We start from the raw sequence: 26474 nt of genomic DNA, 5'->3' as shown, positions 1-26474 counted from the left end.
ACTACATGAAAAGAGACATGGAGGAGCTCTCCGATCTTGTAGCCCAGGCAGGTATGACCCTAGCCCTGAGTAGCATTCTGCCATCACCCAGAATGATACCATAGTACAAGGACAAAATGACTGACTTCAACAATTGGCTAAGCTTCTGGTGTCATTCTAAGGGGATCCAGTATCTGTCTCCCTGGGATGATATGATTGACAGACCACGATGCTTTGCCAGAGATGGCCTGCACCTGTTGCCCTTGGGATTCCGGATACTGGCCAAGGCTCTTGCCACCCCTGTAGTGCCTTTTTTAGGCAAGGTTCAAATGACAAAATCACCACCATAACAGATACAAGTAAGCACGATCTGAGGGTAATGCTACTCAATGCTAGAAGTCTAAACCTCAAAATGCATTCACTCGAGGGACTCCTTAAAATGGAGAATATCAACATCTGTGCAGTGACAGAGACCTGATTCAAGGCTCCAGAGAGCACCCCTGCATTACCAGGCTATAATTCACACCACATCTTTCAGCCACCTAACCTGGCCCGAAACACTAAAGGTGGAGTCGTGTCCATATTCATTAAGGATATCCACACCTTCAGGCTAGTTGCTCAGCATAATGAATCTGAGATTATCCAAGTGCAACTAACTCTGGGCAGGACCGCAATCCAAATTGTAGCTTGTTGCAGATCCCCCCCCATGCCCCAGGATTCCCACTCCTCATTTCTTGATACACTGGAAAATATTAGGGTACAACCCAACACCCTAATAATGGGCAATTTCAACTACCCCACCATTAATTGGGAAAACTACTCATGTACCAACTCTTTTGCTCAACGTTTTCTTGAATTCATAAATTCCAACGTCTTGGATCAACTTATCCACACCCCCACCAGGGGCAGCAATATCCTAGACCTGGTCATTACCAACATAGGCGACTGGTGTTCTACACCAGAGGTCAATTTCTTGTTGGTCAGATCTGACCACAAGCTAATCAGCCTAGACATCCACATCCCAGCCCCACCTCCCATTAGGGAAACCACCGTAAATAATTTCTTCAAAGCCAACTTCACGCTTCTTAAGACAGAAGTGGCAAACTACACAACACTCATGCAGATGGACAGTAGAGGTATGACTGCTGAATCCTACACAAATGCACTTTATAAGCACTTACATGAGTGCATGGATCGTGCTATCCCTAACAGAACCAAAATGCTATCCTCCAAAAAAAGGAAGCCAATCTGGCGGTCCTCTGCCATAAAAAACTGTACAACAGACAAAAAAAACTGTTGCAAAAAAGAGTAAAATCCCATGACTGGAAGAACTCCCTGGTCAGCCTCAGTAAGAAGCTGAGATCCCTCATAAAATCCTCCAAAGCTAGTTACGAAAACAAAATCACCACTGATTCTAAAGACAACCAAAAGCATTCTATAGCTATGTCAAGAATCTCAATGGCAACACTCAGATCTGCTCTGAGTTACACCACAATGGCACAAAATATACAGAACCAACTGATATTGCCAACATCCTGGCAGATATGTTCAGTGCTAACTTTACCCCCCCTCACCCCTTAAAGGGCCCATCTCTATACCAGAAGAATGCAAAGTTCCTGTAATCATGGCTGCACAGGTAAAAAACACACTCTCCAAAGCTATGAACATAGCATCCATGGGACCTGACAACATCACAGGCTGTGTTCTACATGAACTACAGAATGAACTGGCAAACCACCTAAGCACCATGTTCAATCATAGCCTCACCTCAGGCTTTGTGCCCACTGAATGGTGCACAGTGATGGTTATCCACTCCACAAAGGGGGAGCCACCACGGACCCCAGGAACTACCACCCCATTAGCCTAACAAGCCTGGTCTACAAGGCCATGGAACATATCATCATGGAACTTATAAACAAAGACATTGGTAATCTCCAAACTCTGGACCCCACCCAGTTCGGGTTTGTAAAAGGCAGATCATGTCTCCTAAACCTGATTGACTTCTTTGAAGAAGTCACCAAAGCCATAGATGAGGGTAAGGTGGTTCACGCAGCCTATCTAGATCTCGCCAAGGCTTTTGACACCATCCCCCACTCTGGAATTATAGCTAAACTCACTAAACTAGGTATAAATCCCTATGTCACAAGATGGGTTGCCAACTGGCTCACTGACAGAACCCACACTGTGAAAGTAGCAGACTCCAAATCTGACTTCAGACCAGTGACAAGTGGAGTACCACAGGGTTCATTCCAGGGTTACTGAAGTACAGGCTAACACAAAAGGTCTTTGGATAATGAAGTTCGCAGATGACTGCAAACTAGGAGCCATAATTGAAACTCTTAACGATGTGGACATCCTACAAAAGGGCCTCACTGAGACAGATGCCTGGTGTCAAAGCCATGGCCTCAAGCTCAATGGCAAAAAGTGTATTGTCATCTCCTTTGGTAAAAACTCTGTACCCATGAGCTACCAAATAGGTGGCAGTCTACTTAACACTGAAAGGGTGATAAGAGACCTTGGGACACAGTTGGACAATAGTCTCTCCTTTGATAATCACATCACCACAGTAGTCAGGAAATCCTTCTTCATGGCACACCTCATCACAAAAGGTTTCTCATCTAGGAAAAGAGAGATCATTGTTCCCCTCTACTCATCACTCATTAGACCCATTATAGAGTACAACACCCCATTTTGGTATGTACCTCACAAGACATCTACAACAACTGGAAAGGCTGCAGAAATACCTCACAAATACGATTACTGGCGTCAAACAGATGCCCTACACAGATTGTTTTAAAAAACTCCAGCTTTACTCCGTCGCATATCGCCTACTCAGAGGTGATTTCTGCTTAACATACAAAGCTATGTCAAACCCAGAGCTGTTGGACATGCTCCACTTAAAGAAATCCCAATCCCTCCGAGCTACATGCTCTAGGGGCCTAAACCTTGTCACCACAATAAACAGAACATGCTTGAGGGATAGATTCCTGTCCCAGAGACTTCCTATACTCTGGCACAAACTACCTATCAATATCAAACAAAGCTCCTCATTAGCGCTCTTCAAGAAAAATCTTGATGATTGGATGGGAAATAGGAAATTCACCCCATTGATCACCTCTGTGGCTCTGCTCGACAGGGGCACAGGAAAATAATTTTCTTGGGTGGTGAAAGCCAGGGTACCTTTTTGGCTAGGCTTGTATAGGCCCTAGGGCCGATAGCCTAGTACCTACCTATGAATCTATGACAGTGGGCATTATTCTTCCAGACCTTTCAATATCTACTTGACCATATGCCTGGCCTATTTATCTGAAATGCTGATGAGCTGTCAAAGGACTGCAACCTGCCATTATGAGTCCATAACATCTTTTTCTATACCAGTAAGGAAAAGCTGTAACATATCAGTTTTGGGAAAACAATATTTTGCAGTGTGTATTATGTGAACATTTTAATAGGTAGCTAGGCATCAGATAACTAGTCATGTTTTGTTTGTTAGAAGTTAAAAATAAAAATAAAGCCTTTTAACTAAGAATGTAGTTCCACAGGCTGCTGAGCTGGTAAACCATCACAGGTCTTTCAGGAATATTCAAATAAGGGATTAACCTATAAACTTTGGGATTGGCTCCTTTTTTCCATCTCAAGATTTTCCTCCAATTACCTCCCATAGACCCTCCCACCATTGTCTGTAACTGCCTTTATATAACTAACCTGTTGAATGCAATGTATTAGAACAAGAACACTCATCCATCTACCTACTTAACTGAATAAACTACTGGAAACTTCAGCACGGTGTCTTTATTTCTCCCACATGAGAGTACCAGAGAGAGAGAGATTCTCCTAAATCTACTAGCTAAAGTGATTTTATCTGGACTTATCCTTTATACTCTGTTTCTCTCTGGATTACCTCTGTTTTCTATGACTAGTAATGTGGTGGTCATTGATCATTACTACTGTGTAAAACAGGGTACCTGTTGCAGCAAAATCATAAAATTCATTCTTCAGCTGGAAGTTCAGATTGGGTGAGCTGGAGCTTGCCTGGAAAACATGAAGTATGGAGTGTGTGAACCCAGTCAGGGATGACTTGTGGATTATATTTAAAGAAATCATGCGGACTTAGAGCTGGATGATTACTACAGCTTGAGCCATTAAATTTAGATTGTTCCTGTGAGGGTTGTAAGCGACTATACAGACTGTTACGTTTTGTTTCAAGTCAAATGGGCTATTATTTTGACATTCTAGTGACTTTATAAAAAATAAACCTTTGTTTGCATAGAATTCCTATCTTCAGTGTGTCCTTCAATCTTACAATACACTAATGCAAAAATTACAGTACCTTGTATTGTTCTACTTACTCCAAAGTACAAGAGTCTTAGAATTTATATATATATATATATATATATATATATATATATATATATATGGTTTACTATCATAAATTCGAAAGTAAAAATAAATAATGTCTTTATTTTCGAATTTATGCATCGAAAATGAACATTTTTGAATAATAGTAAACTCAAAAACAAGGGTGTATTGTCGAAAATGTCACTTGCGACATTTATGGTGATATACAGCACGCCCACCCTTCCCATAATCACCTACCTACCTAACCGAACACACAGTTATGCAGGGGGGCTGCGCCCCCTGCACCCCCCACACCCCCCCTAACTTAATATTCCAACTCCGAGATCGCACTACAGTGAGGAAAGGGATGCATTTCCCTAACTGCACTGTACCGAGATCCCCTCCCATGACCGAAAGTGAGAATTGCGAATGCACAGTTTATTCGCAATGCAAACCTTCGCTCATGTCACCTGCCGTAATATGAAGTATTCGAACATCTGATGTTCGAATACTTCATAGCCGTGCAAATGCACGTCGACATAATGATAGCAAACCTATATATATATATATATATATATATATATATATATATATATATATATATATATATATATATATATATATATATATATTTATATAGCAAGGGAGAATGATGGGCAAGGAGGCAAATCTTCCCTTGCAAAATAAGTATTAAAGGTGCAACAGTGAAATCTGCTGTTTCTTGTTTGATTTGCATTTTATATTTTAAAGTGTCACCATGCAAACAAATTGGGCCTCACACCAGGATAGGGAGCCACTATTGTGATTATTTTCTGAGGATGTCTTTTCAGTTTTCACAGAGAAGCACTGCCCACCCCCAATAACTTTTTTTCTGAGTGTGTCCACATCCTATATTGACTATGGTGAACAGATATGAAGCGAAATAAATTTTACCAGTAATAATGCATTCCAGCTTGTTTCATACATACTTGGTGTCCTTGACAGTCCTCATCAACAGCCATTTAAGACAGTGTTAACCTGTTGCTTTCTTAGAAACTCTAACCCCTTCACTCATTTTTACTTTCTGACGAGGAGCACAGTTAATGTTTGACTGAGATAAAGAAAAAAAAAACTGTAAGTGACACAGACATGTACTCCCCCCCCCCACACACACACACACACAGGCATTCAAATGGTCTTACCAGAATAGTCACTATCTGACTGGTGACATCTGTGAGGTTTGACTGTAAATAAGAAAAAGGAATTTTGTCTGTAGTAAAGTATTTCAGGTTGGTTCATACAAATGCACCTGAAGGATTAGACTGGTGGCCATTTAGCAGTGATATAATGATAGTAGTGCTCATTTGATTTGACACACACACACACACACACACACACACACACACACACACACACACACACACACACACACACACACACACACACACACACACACATACACTGCTCCTACCCTAAATAATTATATTTCTCATGAGGGCATTTCTCCCAATTAACTGTGATCATTTGAAAAATTATGCCGTTAGTAATGTATACAATTCCACTGACAACCATTTTACAGTGATCAACTAAGAAAAATGTGGGTGTGGAGTTAGATGCTTGCATTCAAAATTTGTCTCACCCCATCACCAATATTGTCCAAGTTACCGCTTTCTGCCAACAAGCTCTTTTCATTATAAAATATAAATCCCTCTTTGCACAAACTGTCTCCCTTCACTATATTGCATATCCTGCTAAATATGGTCTGTTCCCTTAGTCTGAGAGTAGCCTTGTAATCTTCAGATAATTGATAAAATCAGGCATATATGTTGCTGTGCATCAGACCAAGAAAGTCTTTGATGGCCAATGCCCAAATTAAAGTTATAATTCCCAGCTTGCTTTAATAATTTTTTTAATTGTTGGTCAAACTAATATTAATTCAGCTAAATAGTTTATTTTGTCATTTTAAAAAGTCAGATGAAACACTTTCTTAACTGCAAAGCTTATGAGGCAGTTCCCCTTCTAAGTAAAAATGTGATCCCCTTTTTGATTTTTTTGCATACAAGTTACCTGTGGATGAAAACTGGGGTGCCATCGCACCATATCCAATTCTATCTGTTGCTATGTAAGCTTACTACTCATGGTTTTAAGAGTTAATAATGCTGACTAATACCAAAAGTACTATTGTGTAAATTGTTTTCAGACGTACATGTCTCCATCTGTTTTCTCTGAAAAATGTTTCCACAATTGCATAATTTTTGCATTTAATACTCCCTGTAAACGAATTCTGTAACCCATATCAAGGAACAAACATCATGCCAGGACAGGATTTTCTCCAGTTCATCAAACCTCTTTTAGAATGATGAGATGAGAGTTGGGGCTGGACAGTATGGAAGCTTGAAGCTGTACCTCCACAAAAGGTATTTTTTTGAGCCGCACATTGCTGTGAAGGAATTAATGCATTCAAATGGTTGGAGTCAGATAGTCAACGCATTGCTTCTTTGCTACTTTGTATCTGAAGATGAAAAGATATTCAAAGTAATAAAAGACAGGCTTGAGTTTCCTGAAACATGTAGTTGCAGTTCCAAACAGGGTTTTTACTACTTTTGCTATATAAACAAAGTGGAACAATGGCTAAAGCTTTGAGGGTTGTATTTTGTTAAGGTATTTCTCACTGAGTCAAATATATTATGTGCCTGTATTTTAGCCAGAATGGGGGCAAATATAAAATAAATACTATGTAAACTCAATGAGTTTACTATAGCTACACGGTCCTTATAAATCATAATACCTGTAATACAGTAGATCAGTAGAAAATAATAAAAAAGTAAAAATCAAAGTACAGTATCTTCAGAAGAAAGACTGGACTGGTGGGATGGAGCAGAAGAAAATGCTGCTGTTACTATATTGCAAGAGACAGATACTAGGACAGATGAACTATCTTCAAGAGGACAGTGAAGGTAGTTATCTTATTTTGTTCTTTGAATGTTAGCTTAATGCTTTGAGAGCATAGCTATATGATGTAGGTTACCACATTGAGTGGCCTCATTATGTGAGAAGCTAAATGACAACCTGCCTGACACATAGTGCTGAATCACTAACAGGTTTCAGGCATGGATAGTGAGACTGGCTGTAATTTGAAGAAGGGTATTTATTGATGACCAGAAAGGTTGACTAGATGAAAACCTTTTAGTGGAGGTACACAATAAAATGTCAGTGGAGAATGGAAGGAGCTGCTGTAAGATTGCTGAATCGAATTGCTCATCAATCTACATGCTTTTCTGTTATCAGTCTTTGTCAGGACAAGATAACGTGTTAGACATCCTTTTCAAAGAAGAACACTAGATTATTATTTTGAAAACTATTACAAACCTAGTTAATAACCAGAGGACATAATCAAACCCTATACTTTGTATCTGTGAGATAAAGACCTTAACAATTATGCCATTCCCCCTTATATTTATCTCACCTGCTGTTGAGTAAAAGTGTTTTAGCCTTTCAGATGATTAGAGAGTACAAGGAGAGAGGATTTGTGGCATCCCCTGTCAGCTACAATGACTTTATCAGTCAAGATGGGAAAGGAATATCTTCATTAGCTGCTCTGCTCGTGTTGCACTGTATGCTGTATAAGGGTTTGTAACTTCTGTGTTCCTATTTAGATGTGGAATAAACTGTACTGGTACAATAACAGGGATAGACTACAAAGGACACATTTATTTTTTGCTCACACTCATTTATGACTAACAAGAATTGGTCCACTGGAAGGTGTGAATGGTGCTATCATCCTTTGCAGAAGCTACAGGTTTCAACTTAAGACTTAGATATGAATACTGTTCTTGCTGATGACACCCCGAGGAGACATTGTTCAATGGGTGCAGGCAGTGGGCATGTCTGCCCCTTCCTGAAGAGGTGTCCTATCAATGGGTCTGCTTTCCTTGTAGGACAAGCAATTTCCATGATCTTTAGTTTCCACTAGGTATTATACTTGGAGTCTCCACATTCCAAATATACACTTTGCATTCTTTCCTCCCCTCTGAGAGAATCAAATATGCTTTGCTCCATAATTTATCTTTCTCTCTCTCTGACCAGCTCCTCAAGTGTTTGAGCTGAAAGTTGAACTTTGGATGACTGGGTTGTAGTTACAAAATATAATGGATGCACGCCTTACATACTGGGGAGAGGACCTAAAGGCTCTCCTCTGCTGGTTTTAGATTTCTGGTGGTGCCCATCAATGGCAAGACACTTGTGGGATTTATATATAAGGTCCTTCCTGAGCTCCACTATGAAATTGTGGTCCTTGTTGCATTATGAATCCACAAGAAGGTAAGAGACGTATATTTAGGACTGAGTAACTCTGTATCAGACTGGCAGGAAATAGCTTAATGAAGGTAGAGTCATGCAAATTGTTTAGAAACTGGGATTGTAAGTAGTATGGTCTTAGCAGTGCTCCCTTTCAGGAGCGATTACCTTTCTGAATAATAACGGTTGTCTATGAGAAGAGAAATGAGATTAGGTATATGAGCTGTAAATGGTTCGAAGTTTATTTGTTACCAGTTTCTTTTAGACAAGTATGTTAAATTGTTTTCAAATCATTGCTCCAAAAGCCCTTTGAAAAGGATTGAAGACAATAAGAATAGATTGGCGGTATCTTCAGGTATTGTTATGCTAATTGTTTATTATTTGTATTATATACCTCATGTTAGCCAAGAACAACAGCAAGAAAATATCATAATAAGCTTTGCTAAAGGAATAAAAAAAATGAGGGTCCTTTAAAATGTTCATTTATACCACATCATTTTTAGGAATATTTGCAGCTTTTGAGATTGCAGACATTAAACTATTTTGGGAGTAGGGAAGAGAGGTTAGTACGTATTTTATATTCCTGTTCCAAGTGACTTTAAGTTAGTTTTGTATGTCAGTAGGTTCCAGCTTTAGAGTACTTTATTCATACTTGATATGAATAAGACAGGTATTGCTAAAGACCTTTTGGGAAATTAGGTGGAGAAGTTCCTACACTTTAGAAAAATTTTAAATAGGCTGGTGGATGCAGTATAAATATTATAGTGAGTAATGATTGAATTGACAGAGCATAATGAGGTACTCTGGCCCAAAAACTTTGGAAGGCTGGTTCTGATAATTGACATTTCAGATAATCAACATTCAGATAATCGACTCTCTACTGTATTGAATGAGAAAGACTGTAGTACTAGTCTGTGTCTATTGTCTGTGAACAAATAAAAGCAAAAAATATAAATAGCCACATTATTTAGTTACATTTATTTCTAGTCTTCCCTTTGCATTAAGTGCATTAGATATGCACACTCACTAATAACCTACTGAAAAGGAGGGATCTAAACCAGTGATCTAAACCTCACCGTAACAATAAATAGGACATGCTGGAGGGATAGATTCCTGTCCCAGAGACTTCCCATGCTCTGGAACAAGATTCCAATCTACATTAGGCAGAGCTCCTAGCTAACCCTCTTCAAGAGAAATCTTGACGAATGGATGAGAAACAGAAAGTTTACCTCAGGGATCACTTCAATGGCTCTGCTGGACAGAGACACAGGGAACTAATCTAAGGGGGTGGCGAAAGCCAACACATTCCGGCTAGGCTTATAAATGCCTTCGGGCAGATAACCTAGTACCTACCTATGAACCTATGTACTACAAGTTTATGCAAATCACTGTTGAGACTGGGGGGAGGGTATAAATAAAGTTGCAGGTAATTTCCTCATGCTTTAAAGCAACCACAATGCTTGTCTTTCTTCAGGGTTACATTTCAGGTGGCACAATGCTGCACTAAAAGTTTCGTTCTGAAACTAGATGAGATGCATTACAATGGATATTTTTTTATTTTATTTAACCAGGCATTTGTAACCTCATCTGCAAATTTTTCTTCAGGGTTACATTTCAGGTGGCACAATGCTGCACTAAATGTTTTGTTTGAGATGACATTCCAGGTCACCACACTGGACTTATTTTGTATTTTACTATTCCCAGAAAACATGCATGGATCCTCTTAGGTTTGTCTTCTTGGTTTATTAGGAAATACTATTTTGTCATCTTTGAACATTAAGCCATTGGCACAATTTAATTTTCCTTCAAATGAAAAAAAAAATAATAATCATAAAACTGAATTTCCTTACTTACTCATGGCTTATGGTCAGGACACCTTTTTCACTGGACCAGAAGGGTGACTAAAGCTCTAAAATGTACCATAGAGCATCTAAATCCCACGACTTCTGAAAACTTTGTGAATCCCAGCCCCTTGGTTTAATTAATTTATTTCCTCCAGAGTTAATACACTATAGTGCCACACCCACTGTGAAGTTGTATGTCTTGCCACATCCCCTGTGCTCACTTTGAACATCTAATTGGTGGAAATCCAAAGTTTGGCCTTTTTATCCTCAAGAAATCTGGTTGCTTAACTTATAGAGTTTCTCCTGCCAATCAATTCTCTTCAGCATGAAGGTGGAATATGGCACTTAAGAGCAATGTGGTTTGTTCCAAACCTCACTTTATCTGTTTCTTGGTTAATTGTGCAAGGTATATCTAGATTTTTTTATTTACACATAATGCTATGGGGTAGGAAGTGCTGGAGGCCATGAACAATGTACGGAGGGGAACCGACAGGTAAATAGAGTTTCATGATGCTATGTTTTTTTCAGACTGAAGCAGAAAACATGTTATTGGCCTCATATTAGAGGTTTAGGCAGAATGGATTATGTTTACATTTTCCTATGGTACAGAGAATGGTCTTCCTTTAACCCTGCAACACAGGGTATTCATGTGAGACAGTTTATAAACAATACAGTTTTAGTTCAGCTAATATTAAGAAGGGGGTTTCTGGGAATAAGCTGCAAGATGAATATTGTTCTCTCTGGATGGAAATGAGGAGTATGAGGAAAAGTGATGAAGGAAAGAGAGGAGACTTGTAGAGTTGGTTGGGATGTTAGGTATGGGGGCTGATTTTGGGTATTAGAAGGAGGATAGACTGCAGCTATAGAGATGGAGTTGTAGAGTCATGGAAATTATGGAGTTAGTTGGAGGTGATACCTGAAGCAGCTCAATTTTTCCTTATTATTGGGATGGCCTGAGGTATCTGGCAGTGCTCACTGCTTTGGTGGGATAGGTAGCCCATCCGATCCCACTGAATGGTTGTTTAGACTTGGTTCTGAGAGTGTGGTGGTGGGACACAATGACAGGAGGACAGGGACAAGGTGAAGAATGAGCACGCAAGAGTAGAGACAGTAATGGTGACTCAAAATACCGAAGGGATAAATAATCCTATTAAAAATCAGAATTAGAAAGTATAATCAGGATGCAGGCTTATATTGCTGTGTTGCAGGAATGAGAAATGAAAGCAGGTAAGATCAGTAAGCTTTAGAAGAGAGGATTTCTAGTGGTTTGGATAACTTGCACCAGGGGAAAGAGAGGTCCATGACATTTAATTAGGTGTAGAGCTATCTGAATAGTCAGGCAGTTCAGTGGAAGTGGTATAGGAGGTAGGTGATAGGTTGCTGTATGAAGGTGTATAGGGAAATAATTGTGGGGTCATATTATGGCTCTGATTTTAATAAGACAGATGCAGCTTAGAGCTTTAATGCATGATACATTATCCAGCTATAAGGCTGGTGACAAGATAGTTTTACAGGGCATTAAAATATGGTTTTGAATCCAAAGGTGTACAGGTTATTTGGGAAGATAGAGTTTCATATGAGGTGCGAAAAACCTTTGAAGAAGGATATGGGAATGCCAAATCATTTAGATATTTGTCTGGGGAACTGAGGGAAGAGGAAAGAATTCACATACTTTAGAGATAAATCATAGTAGGCTAGGAGACTAGCCTGGCTGCTTGTATGTATAAATATGGCTAGCGAATGAATTCAGGAGAGTTTGGAGAAGAATGTTTACAATCATACAGTGGTTAAGATGCACTATAAAAGAAGTGAAGATGGAATGGTGGGGGAGGTGAGTGCAAAGCCTAGTGTAGTTTGGGTGGCTGAAATAAATCATAGAGCAAGATGTGAATGAGAAAGGGGAGACTGGAGGGAAGTTGGGGACAGAAACAACATAATAGAAAGACTTCTGGCTTATTCAAAGCGAATAAAGTGAAAGTATAATAGCAGAAACTGAGCGCACTACAAATTAAAGGTTATGGATAGGATGGCCAGGGGTCCATCAGAATGTAAGAGAGATTCAGAAAACATCTGAAGCATTTATAGACATAGAGTGAGGCAGATCAAGGATGAAAGGGAGCACTGACATGAAACTACATATGTGCAGTTTAAAAAAACAAAGTACACACATTTGGATAATGTCTTTGAGGTCTAAGGGATGAGGCAAGGTCTTAAAGGAGCAACAAGTGAGGGTAATAGAATTTTATATGGACATTTACAAAATAGTGGTTTAGAAAGGAGAGTCATTTTTGGAATTGTGTGGTATCATGATTTCTGATGATAGGAAAGAGGTATATATGGAACGTGACATGAGAGAATTTATTACCACTATGAAGTACATAAAAGAGAATAACTTCAGATGCACAGATGGATTTCTAGCAATTTTTTTTTTTTATAAACAGGTGAGACTCAAAATAGAGCCAGTTTTTCTGAAGGTTTTACAGGTATCATTTGGAGGGGAAAGCATGTGTTTCACAATGGTGGAGACCACAGTGGTTGTTTTGCCAAAGAGAAATGGGGAACCTGAGATGTGAAGAACTATGACAGTTTTTTCCTGTCTCTCTTTGCACTGCTGGTGCCAAACTGCAGGCCCAGTCAAGAAGGATAATATCTCTAATTGCTAATGGGGCTCAAGCAGATTTTGTGAATAAGTATTTTTTGCAGACCATTGCAGATAGCTGTTACAGTCTAAGCAGGAGTCCATGTGGGGGAAAGTGGGCATCAGTTTGTTTGACATTCAGAAAGCATTTAATATTTTTAGCTATGATTTTTTTTAAGGAATATGTTGAAAGAGGCTTTAACAAAAGACATATTCTTTTTTTTTTTTTGGGGTGGGGGGGTCATCACATAAGCAGCCATGAATTAGCTACTAGTAAATACAGACTACCCTGGCACCACATAGTTAAAATGAAGAACCCATTATGGTTGACCTCTTTTATACTCTCTATTTTTAGTTACAGTAGGATCCCTAGTGCAGAGGATGGCTTTTGCTGATTGACTAGGGGTATATTTGGGGAGAAACCCATTACATTACATTACATTACATTTGCTTAACTGCAGAAATAAACAATAAGCCTATGTAATCTGTTCATCTAGTCACTTTAATAATCTACCTCCCTTCCCTTGCTACCTTCCCCCTTGCCCCCTTACCCTTTGCCACCTGCTCTGTGCCTTCCACCATCCCATCTGTTAGCACCTTCCATGTGTCTAAAACCCTCTGTGTAGAAAACTACATTCTCAGGTCATAAAGGAGTAGCTAGTCACTGCTCGCCTTCTCTCTGTCATTCCTGTTCAAAATGATGCCTTCACATTTCCCTGACATAATCTTGTGCACAAATGTCATGTCTTCCAGTCTCTTCTGTTTTCATGTGAGAAAAGGTCTAGGTCAGTTTCTCTAACATCTGGTCATATTCCTTCCTTTTCATCTCATGGATCTTTCTGGCCAGTCTTAATCTTTTTGTGGGTGACTATATGGTCATACTAGCAAATATTAAATTGATGTCACTGGGACTTATTCAGATATTTCATGAATTTGCTTAACAGTCTGGCCAGCACATTAATCTGGTTGGACAGATGATCAGGAAAGGGGAATACACTGAAAACATGAAATGAGGTGAGCAGTGCAATTATTTTAGCACTGAGCTCAAATTCATGAATTTGTCTTGGGATAACTCCACAGGAGAAGGTTGGGACCTGTTGGTGTTGCAATAAGCACACATGGAGAGGCCACCATTTCCATCAAAAAAGGATAAGGATGGAACAATAGGAGGTGTCTTAATGACTGGTAAATGACTGATTTTTAAAAACGTCCTCTTGCAACCTGAGACACTACTCACAAGCCACACCAATTCTCATTACCCCTAGAACCAAACTCCACAGCACTGCATGTACTTTCTCTTCTCAGGCACCTACTCTTTGGCAAGATTTCCTGGCTGATTTTAAGGAAATCAACACTTATTCCAAATTCAGAATGCATTTCTTCATCCAAGCCAAATGATGTTGCTTCAGCACAGGACATATTACCTAATCTATTTCATTTCCAAGTCTCTTCTCCTCTCTCAAGATTCACTGATGATTGACCCAGTCTGGAAACTAATGCATATATTGAACATTACACTCTGCTTGGTTGTACATTGCACTGTGCTTGTTCACTGGAATGTATATACACACCCGTGGATTCAGCAAGCCCTGCACGGTGTCCAGGACTAGTGCAGGAGTTCCAGCAGGCAATTTGTCCAGCATGCAATCCAGGAATAAGCTGCAGGGACATGCACTAGCTCTCCGGAACAAATCCTGCATGGACACAGCTCCTGTATGCAAATTACCCCATTTGCAGGTGAAATCCATGCAAATGATGTGAATTTGTGATCCAGGAAGCTGTCAGCTGGCCATGCAAGACTAGTGTAATCTGCAGAAATGTACTCGGTAAGTAACTGAGTACATTACTCAGCTCCTGTATGCAAATTACCCCATTTGCAGGTGAAATCCATGCAACTGAGGTGAATTTGTGATCCAGGAAGCTGTCAGCCGGCCGTGCAAGACTAGTGTAATCTGCAGAAATGTACTCGGTAAGTAACTGAGTACATTTCTGCAAACTACAAAACGGAGCCATGACATCTCCAAATAAAGGGTGTATATAAGGTGTAAAGCATGCCAATGGCCAAATATATGGCCATTGGCATGGAAAACAGTAAAAAAAAAAATTTTCTTTTTTTTAGCCGATTTCGGCTGTTTAAGCATAGGGCAGTGGAGCGTAAACAGGATCAGGTGAAAAAAAAAAAAAAAAAAAACTGAAATAAGCATTCTAACCAAAATCACTATTTTGCCATTATACTCAATAGCAGACAGAAGACATCATGGCCAGTGAATAGTGGTTGCTAAGGGGGGAGGGTCAGTGTGGGACCTGTAACTATGCATCAGCAGGTAATCCTATGCAAATGAGGGGAATGATACTGAATCCCAGATTTCCCCTCAATGCTAGTCAGCACCCAACAGTGTAAGAGCAGGAATAGCTTGGTGCAAGCCTAGGAGTTAGCTGACATCATAGGGGTGTGTGTCAGGCATACTGTAAGCAGTTTGGAGCCCTGTGGCTCGGGTTTGCCCTTTACTTAGCAGAGCTAAGCAAGGGTGTGTGTCTGAGGCTGTCTAGCACTCTTTACATTGCCTAAGCAGGTGTGCGCACTGCACACCGGGTTTTAAAGGGGGGAAAAAAAGTAAACCAGGAAATAGCAGATCTGTGCAAATTTGAGCACTGTGCTTGCACGGTGCACCCCCGGGCTTAAACAGGAAGGCAATGGGAAGAGAAAACAGCAGTTAGGAAGGCAATCTAGGAGAACTAGCATAGCTGGCAGGTGAAATGTATCAGAATCAGCCAATTACACAGGCAGCAGCCCAGACCAGCACACCACTATAAACTATGCAAACACCTTTCCCTCTTTCCAGCTTCCTGGATCAAAAATTCACCACATACTCTACACCACCGGTGTATACAAGTGGGGAAATTTTAACAAATGAAAACAACAAAATGATAGGGGCTGCAGCAGCTATCAGACATCAACTTATGGAAGAGGCTGAGGGTGGTGAGGATAAGAATGCTGTTGACCAACCCACAGTGAGGAGACAAAGAAGGGTGTACAGACCCAGGGTAACCTACCAGGGGCTACATGAGCTGGAGACAGTGCAGCACTATAGGGTGGACAGGGACCTCCTACAGAAAATTGCTGAGCTATGCCGGCCATGCCTGACACACAGAACTAACAGAGGGGAACCCATCCCAGTGGATACCAAGGTATGTGTTGGCCTAGGAATACTAGCCACAGGTACCTCCCAAAGGCCAACTGGGGATATCATGGGGATCTCACAGGCATCAGCATCCAGGGTATTACACCAGTTCCTGGATGCCATGTCAGCATATGCTGGTGAGTACGTATATTTCCCCAACACCCGTGAGGCATTGGCCAGGAATATGCATCTCTTCCACCAAATAGCAGAATACCCTGAGGTAGTGGGTGCTATAGACTGCAGCACATATGCATCAAAGCACCAGCTTGTGAGTGGGGTAGGGTCTACATCAACCACAAGGGCTTCCCCTCCATCAACTGCCAGGTTGTGTGCGATGCCCAGGACATTATAATGAATGTGTGTGCTGGCTGCCCTGGAAACTATCATGATTCCCACATCTGGCATCTGATGTAGCTGTACCAGAGATTTGTCAATGGAGACATCCCTTACGGTCACCTAGTGGGGGATGCTGGTTAAGCACTGGAGCTGTGGCTGATGACACCCATCAGAAATGCACAAACACTTGAACAAGAACGCCATAATGAGGCACAGCACAGACCAGAATTATAATAGAGCATGTGTCTGGGATGCTCAAGTCATGGTTCCAGTGCCTGGACACAACTGGTGGAGCCTTGCAGTACTCACTGGCTACATGTACTCAAATTGTCATTGTATGTGCCATGCTACACAATATGATCCTGTGGAAACAGCTGCTGCAGGAACAGCATGGAGCAGGGCCACACAGCCCGCCACCAATGCCAAGGCCTGCAGAGGCACAGAGTGACTCGGAGGAGGAACAACCTGACCATGCCCCAGTAGGCAGAAGGAGGCATGCCCAGTATGCCCTGGCCTTGGCAAAGAGGCAACACATAGCACATACATTGACACAGTAAGGTCCCAGGGAATGACACCTCTCTCTGACTCACACATACTGTATAATGGATGCCAAACATGACACTACCTGTGCTCAACCATGTATAGGGAGTATACTATGTGCATCTGACATAGGCAGCCCTCCAGCACCTTCCTCAATATTGGCACACCCACAATGTAAGTTACTCTCCTTACCAACTGCAGAATGGAGTAGTATGTGTTGTTACTTGTATCTATGCTATGGATGTGAGCATGCAAGGGAATCGGGTGGCTGAATGGGATGCCAGCAGAGAGTAGACACCTATAGTGGCAGCATGAGATCTGTAACAAATACTGGTGTCACCATAGTAGCCAGTACTACACATGGTGATAAAACCCACTGCAGGAAATGTGCTGGGCCAATGTGAGCCCATATGGCACACACATGCCAGTGATGGAGGTTTACATACCCAACAACAGTCTCAGCCAGCAGGACAGGTATAGACAAACACAAACAAAGGCTGTGCTAAAGGCTTTGAATGATGCCTATGGGTAACCTCACCCCTAGGCCTACACAGACAGACTACATCAGGACAAGCAGTTGGATATTGGTTCTGAAGGTTAGGAAGTCAAAAACTGATATGTAGGTCAATCAAACCTAAGACCTGTAGTACACTGATATGCCTCTAGTCAGCATGATAGGTTAGAATACAGAATGAAATGGAGTACCTGACATATCAGTACAGTCATAGCAAATGTGTTTGAGTATCAGGTGTGCCCCCCAATCCTATGTAGAAATGTAGAAACAGTCAGGTGTGCCCCCCCAATACTATGTAGAAATCTAGTAACAATCAGGTATGCCCTCCCCAATCCTATGTAGAAATGTAGAAACAGTCAGCTGTGCCCCACAATCCTATGTAGAATATGTAGTAACAGTCAGCTGTGCCCCCCTGATTTTATTTAGAAATGTAGAAACAGTCAGGTGTGCCCCCCCACCAATCCTATGTAGAAATGTAGTAAAAGTCTGGTGTGCCCCCCCCAATCCAACGTAGACATGTTGCAACAGTCAGGTGTGCCCCCCTCCAATCTGATGTAGAAATGTAGTAACATGTATGTGTAGGTATAATACCAGTGGAGCACTGATGACCTGAGGTGGCCAAGGTAGCAGGATAGATTGTAGCATTTGTACAATATGCAGGTATGTGTGTGTTAGGTTGTTGTGTGGTACATATTGTCTGAGAGTGTTCAGTATGTATGCATGGTGAGGTTTGACCTGGTGGCTATTGCCCAGTACTGATGATGACAGGGCCATGTCCTCACAACTGCAGTGCCAAACACAATGCTCCCCAGTATAACACATACTAGCAGTAAGCCATTGTAAATGTATGGAGGTAATATGTGTCACCATCTGAAAGATGGACATGGCATGACTGTTGGGCCAGATATAGAAGAAGTACACAGGGGAAAGTACCCCAGACAAACAGTGTATAATGTGTAACTGTGAAATGGACACACCTTTGGAATTGTACATGCAGGTTTGCATCACATTATCTGGCCTTGTAGTAGGGAATACTGATGTTCTCTGGCCAAACACTCGCAGATCACAAAGGTCATAGGAATGATGTATGGAGAAACAGCTGATGTCCCTGCACAAGCCAGCATCACTGGAATGCCCCATGCATATCTGTGAGTCAGATGCAAGTAGTGTCCATAGCACACATGCACCCAGCTCACCCAAACACCACCCACAGGTACCTCTCCGGACTTATCCCTGCTGTTGGGAATGGGTACAATATGACCCCCCACCTGTGTATGGCAAGAGCGAAAGAATGCAGCATGCAGTGCAGGTGTCCCATGCAGGTGTGTCCCTAGCTGTAAGCAGCACCCTGCCAGCATCCACACCACCTGAACAATACTGATAGGAAGTATTGGCATGAACACATGGCATACCTACCCTGTCACCCCAGGGGAATATAATGTATGGCAGTCTGGTACTGTAGGACTGATGGCCTGCATCACTACCAAATGGCCTACAGACCTCTGCCAAAGGCCTGCATGTCACCCGTACTGTCAATATATGTTATGTCATGGACTCCCAAATAACCACATAACACAGTCCACAAAACCCATATGCTAGGCCATGTGGACGAACCACAGTAACATGTCCACCATGTCCACTGCATGAACTGTGGACCAACAACAATACACTGCTGGGATGAGATGATAACTATAGAGAAAGCATCAGAGAATGTTTGCATAATGTATGGAAGAGGATAGAATAATAGGGGGTGGGGTGGGAGCATGGGCAGCATGGAATGTGCGAAGTCCAAAATGCAGTCCTGTGCACACACTATCCCTGGCTGCAAACACAAAAATGGGTGGCTAAAAACCTGCCCGTACACCACAATAGTGGTAATGCCCTGAACTATGACCCCTGCCTGCCTCTGGGTAACCTGTGTGAATCTGTAAAGCTGTGAGGTATTGCCACAGCAAGATAAGGCCCTACTGTCATGTTGATGGATGTACAAGTATGGGATCCTCTGCCACCACTGTACCAAGGTGCTGAACCGGTTACACAGACCCAGCAGCAAGTGTCTGCAGCTCCCCCTTCAGAATGGCATTAGTTTGCAGGAATATGTATGCGTTTGACCACAATACTGGACACAGTTCCATTCCCCCTGTGTTCCCCAGGACATCACTGCGAGCAAAAATGTCTACCTGACAGTACTTGAGGACATAAAACATCACAGTGTATAACACTACACATGTCTGAATATCTCTGCTAACACCAGTACCATGTAGCAGAAGCAGCACAGACATAATTACCTGCAGTACCCACTATTCCTTGCCCAGTTTGACCCCATATTGCCAACTGATCTACTGATATCATGTAGAAACAGTTTGCTAGCTGTAGGTGTAGAACACAAAAGTCTGTACTGGAGTACAATCTACTTGGAATGGATCCACACATTCAATACAGAAGGGCATACTGAGCATGCTCCCACACTTAGAGAAATGAAGGCAATGTCAGACAATAACATACTGAAAGGTCATACTGGGCATGCTCACACACTTAAACAAATGAAGCTCATGTCTGGCAACAAAAGTGGACCATTCATATCTGACAGTTGCAGATGTTAGTGCATACACTCCTCAGTATGCACCAGTCATGCTTTGCACACACATTGGATAGGAATGCATACAGATATCCAAGGATAACACACTATAATATGCCAAAAGTACACATACATAGGTTTACAGAAGAGAGTGACAGTGACAAAGAGCCTTCCATCATGAGGCCTGTCCCACCAAGCACACAGTCAAATGGCTATAACCACATGATATGTAAATGTCACTCACCATAGAAATTAGCCACTGGTATCCCTCAGCATTATAGACTCTGTGGTGCTAGTGCTAACTGTGCAACATGACTGTACAATGCAATAGTCATCTAGCAGTTATATACACATGCCTGTGGAATATAAACCTGGGTGTGCCTGAGTGTGGTGTGTCTACCTCTAGATGAATGGGTTATGGCCCATGCACACACAGTGCCCTCCCCATAGCCCTACTATGCCAAGCCTGCTGATGACAGTCACTGTGAAATACACCTTTGGGGAAGGGCTAACCCAGTAATCTCTGTGGCGTGTCTTGTAACTGCGTAATGCTGTAGTGTGATACACTAGTTAGGTAGGAGTTCTAATCCCAGACATGGCAACCATGTGTGTGTGTTTGTCTGTGTAGGGAGCAATGCTTTTTAGGCTAGTCACACCCACTACAATTCAAATGACCTACTTTGGCAAGCCTGCTGATGTCATTCACTTTGAAATACACCTTTGGGGAAGGAGAAGCCCAGTAATCTCCATGGCACATCCTATAACTGTGTAATGCTGTAGTGTGATAAACTAGTTAGGTAGGAGTTTTAATCCCAGACATGGCAATTGTGTTTGTGTATGTGTGTCTGTCTGAGTAGGGAGCAATGCTTCTTAGGCTAGTCACACCTACTAAAATTCAAATGCCCTACTTTGGCAAGCCTGCTGATGTCATTCACTTTGAAATACACCTTTGTGAAGGAGTAGCCCAGTAATCTCCATGACACATCCTATAACTGTGTAATGCTGTAGTGTGATAAACTAGTCAGGTAGGAGTTCTATTCCCAGACATGGCAAGTGTGGATGTTTGTGTGCATGTCTTTGTCTGTGTAGGGAGCAATGCTATTCACAGTCACTATAACCTTCATTGCCCTTCTTTGGCAAGCCTGCTGATGTCATTCCCAGTGAAATACACCTTTGGGGAAGGAGTATTCCAGTAATCTCCATGGTGCATCCTATAACAGCTTAACAGTGTAGTGTGATATACTGGTTTGGTAGGGGTTCTCTTCCCAGACATGGCAAGTTTGTGTGTGTGCATTTGTCTGTGTAGGGAGCAATGCTTTTGAGGCCATTCACAGTCACTACAACCTCCATTGCCCTTCTTTGACAAGCCTGCTGTTGTCATTCCCAGTAAAATACACATTTGGGGAAGAAGTACTCCAGTAATCTCCGTGGCATGTCCTATAACTGTGTAATGCTGTAGTGCGATAAACTAGTTAGGTATGAGTTTTAATCCCAGACATGGCAACTGTGTCTCTGTTTGTCATTCGTATCCTGTGTGGAGGTGGCTGTGAGTGTGTAACAACTGGACTCATTGTGGAGCGGTGTCACAATGTCCACCTTACAAGGATAACAGATGGAGGCTGGGGTGCCAATCCATACCCCTACATGTGACAGCAAGGCCTGTTGAACAAAGTAAGCAACCCTTGTATTACCCAGAGAACACTCTCAACCCATGTTTCATACACAACCACACATGCCTAGGCAACAACCGCTATGTTGGTAGTACCCTGCATATTACCCACAGATAGTAACCATGGTGTGATTGCAGTGGACTACAGCACCCTGTCCCATCACTACAATAGGCGACAGTGCACCTTCACTATGCTCCCCACTGGATGACTGCAACAACTATGGCACCATCAAATGTGAACCACAAAGGACATACCATGTCTTAAACACATGCCCTGTATGGACAGATGCTACACCAGAGAATACCTGTATTATGCTATCAAGGTAGGTGCAGGGTCAGCCTGGTGTCCATTACCAGTTACCGGCTCATGAGGCCAGGACTGGCACATCTGATGATACAATATGTGTACACAACATGGGCCAGACACCCGAGGAACAGTTCCACATATCACTGAACATGCATGTGGGGCATGTACACATCCCAGACACCGTCCATGTCATGGACTATAGAACACATGAATGGCAAGCATTATACAGCACTGGCCACACACAATAGTAACCCAGGTGACTGGATGGTGGATACAGTACCCACCTGGGTGGGCCAATCCAGACATTACACCCTTGAGCCACACTGAATACTCTTGACATGTGGCCTGATGCAAAGGTATACCCTTCACCTAGCCTTGTATGGCCTTCTGGCACAGTCAACCACTACACGCCCGTGAAGCAATGCATCCATGCATGTCAGTACTGGCACCCTGTGTCTGTATGTGTGGTATATGATGCTTTCAACCACATTCACACTCACTACAACTCCCATTAGCATACTGAAGCATGCTGTCTGATGTCAGACACCTTCACATACCCTTTGCCCATATAACCACCGGATAACCCCTGTAGTGCATGTGATACCAGCGCATTACTGTATTGCGGCAAACTAACTAGTTAGGAAGTGTATTCCTGACCCTGCCATGTGTGTCAATGTGCATGAGTCCCTGAGAGAGTGTGGCTGTGTTGACGCTAACACCTGTTCATGTGGACAGGCACATGTACTACACCTACCGTATCGCTACTATATCACTGTTGTAGATGTCACTCACCATCACATATACGTTTGGACAGCTCCCCAACATGTAAGCTATGTGGCACATGCAATAACTGCATAGACATGTGATAGGAATACATAGTCAGGGGTTTGAAACCACGCACTGGTAGGTGTGTGACACAAACATGCTTAGGTTTTACTCTCTCACCCCCTCCCTGGCTTACTTTGTCTCTGTCTGTCTCTCTCACTCCCTCTGAGGTGGATGTGGAGAAGTACACCTGCATTTCTTAGGAAGCAGCTTGTGTTTTGTAAGTGATGCTCATGGTGGCCTTTGCAGGAAATGCAGTCTTTCACTAGTTGATTGCATGTGGAACAACTATGGTAACATTCCCATAACCAATTGCATGGAAACACACTTCAATATCTAGGAACATCATGTTGGTGTTGTGCCTTTATATTCACTGTGAGCAGGACTTAGATCTGGTGTTTGGTAAACAGCATCACAGATGGTTTGGGGATTTACCTCTAACAACATACATTGTGGAAACAGGTCAATAGACAGGAGGGGGATGTGCAAGACATGACTACAGAATGTAAGTGTTGCTATTCTGCATTTGAAGTAATGTCAGTTTAACAGGGTGTGTGTGGATATGGCTGGTCTACATGTTTTAATACCTGTCATAACAGTGCTATGTTTTTGATGAAACTACCATCTGTAGGGTCATCTTCAGACTGGGCAGTGTGTGGAGCCTTTTGTTTCTTGTGTTACTCACAGAACAACTATCTGAGAACTGCAGAAGCATAGTGTGAGGACTGCAGTCAGTACATGGTGACAGCCATGAGAGTTACTGACTTCATATCCCTCATAGGACATATGTCACAACAAACCCTGGTACAACAGTAAATGTATGAGGTTATCACAGCAACATGCCAATAGTGGGCCAGTGTTCATAGCTCCAACCACAAGTCTGTCAACCTTCGTACATATGTCATGCAGTAACAGGTGCATATGTTCTGTACACCATTATTTATTGACATCATACCTGATAAGCCAGTCAGATATCAGACTGCTAGACATGTTATGTATAGTAGGGATTGTTTCTGAGGATATACGTTGGGCATTCTGCAGTTGTGTGTACAGTACTGGAGTCTGTGTACATAGGGTGACTGTCAACAGTATGTGTATTGCACATACATATCTTGGGCTGTGCACAGACTGTGGTAGATGCCATTGTTCTTGGTCCTGTTCTATCTGATGTTACATGCTGCTCCAGTATATGGTACCTTATTGGCTCACATGTCTGTAGGGCCAGACACACACATGTCCCATACCACAGACAGCCATCGGACCACACTGTGCCATGACCCAGTGTATGTAGGGTTAGTGTGTGAGTGGCACATATGAGGATGGTGTTTATCAGACAGTCCATATAGTGTCATATTAAGCTTGTGTACCATATGTGGCTGTATTTACATTGGTTGTGGGGATGCACTTTCTCACAGGTGTCTATTACTCTGTGCTGTGACATGCATGTAGAGCCTGCTATAATCACAGATACATGTGCATTCCCCCATACAAAATGTAGTCCAGTGTTGTGGCAGTCTGCCTGTAGTTTGCACAGTGCTTTATGACATGCCTAGCAGCCTAGTGTAATTGCTCACTGTGCTGCTATGTCCAATTATTTGCAAGACATACTGTTGCCAGGCCACCATAACTGTTATGTATTTCTGACAAAGCAGTGGGATTCTGTACAGATGTATATCACTAACTACTGGGTAGTATGTGGCCATGTGACCTCTGCACCACCGGGTGTTTTGTGTCAGGACAGACTGGCGTGTGGGCATGTATAAACTGTGAGGGCATATGCAGTCCAGTATTTATGTGATATACCCATGTACATGGCTATTAACATCCACATTGTGAGGCGTAGTCCACATGTCTTGCATGAAAGGGATATGTGCACACCTCTGGACTGACCATAGAGTGCCAGACTGTCCACATATATTGGTCATATCTCTGCTGTAGTCCACAGGATCATTACTCTGCTAGCAGTGGTACTGTACTATGATGTCCTTAGGATGTCTGTCAGTAGACAATGGTGTACATGTCAAAAGCAGATGTGACCTCCCACACACAACATGTCAGTTAAGATAACCCTTATTACAGTAGCAACAGTCTACATATATACCTGCAATACATACATGGCATCCCCTTGCACAAAGAGGTTGAGACTACTGGTGCTGAGGTAGGACTGCACTCCATGTTTTGGACGAGTGGTAAACATATATGTATACATATTTATCCATCTATCTATATAGATAAATACACATATACATATCTACATACGTATATATATATATATATATATATATATATATATATATATATATATACATATAAACACTCAAATATATACATATACACAGCAATATATCTCTACACATATACAGATATAGATACATATGCACATATAGTTATGGATATCTACATATATATCGATATAAATAGGCATATCTGAATAAATATGTGTGCACATATAGCTATAGATATCTACATATATATCAACATAAATAGGTATATCTGCACACACACACACACACACACACACACACACACACACACACACATATATATATATATATATATATATATATATATATACACAAAGAGATCTACAAATGGCCATATATATGATGTACTATACAGATCTGTAGACAGACATATGCATGAATATACATGTGTATGTACATGTAGACATATATCAACATATGTCTATGTATATATCCATATTATTGTCATGTGTAAACATCACGGTTGTGTATACCTTCCCAGATGTATCTCACAGTATGTATCTGATATGTGTACATTATGATAAACCAACATATGTGATGCAACAGTAATATCAATAACAAGTACTACACAATTGTGGAAGACAAACCAATTGTTCAATTCTAATCAATATGTGTAGTGACAGATATATTGGAAAAACAACAAAGGTCTTCACAGTGGTCATGGTGTAGTGGTTAACTGTTGTGACTATAGTGTACAGGGTCCTGGGTTCAAGACCTGCAAGGGCTGTTTATTTTGTTGCTGGGCAGAACAAGGGCTGTTGGATACACAGTGGTTAAGGCAGTTTTGAGCAGCTTTAAGTGGGTTTGCACAGGTTTGTGTGAAGCTAAGTGGTGCTGAGGTACGGTTAAATGTACAGGCACTTACACCGTGTAGGCTTCGCTTACCAGTGAGCAAATCTGCTTAGCTGTTATATTGCAGCAATGCTGACACCTGCTAAGCATGGCTTAGCCCTGGTAACCAGTTCACACAACCCAGTCTGATAACATAGCAGGATAATGACATCTGTAATACGTGTATGCAACACCATGTGCAATACATGCTTCTATGGGTTATCTTTACAGTAGCAAGGGGTGTGAGTGTTATGTCTGGAACACACAAGTATATAAGACCTGTACTGCACTGTTATTCATTTGAATGTGTTGCATACAGGAGTAGTAACCCAGGGTATGTGCTGTCATACTGAC

Source organism: Protopterus annectens, chromosome 11.part0 (genome assembly GCF_019279795.1).
Source record: "Protopterus annectens isolate FY-2018-M chromosome 11.part0, PAN1.0, whole genome shotgun sequence".
Lineage (NCBI taxonomy): Eukaryota > Metazoa > Chordata > Ceratodontiformes > Protopteridae > Protopterus > Protopterus annectens.
The sequence above is the reverse complement of the archived record's forward strand: the minus strand, read 5'-3'. Positions refer to the sequence as shown.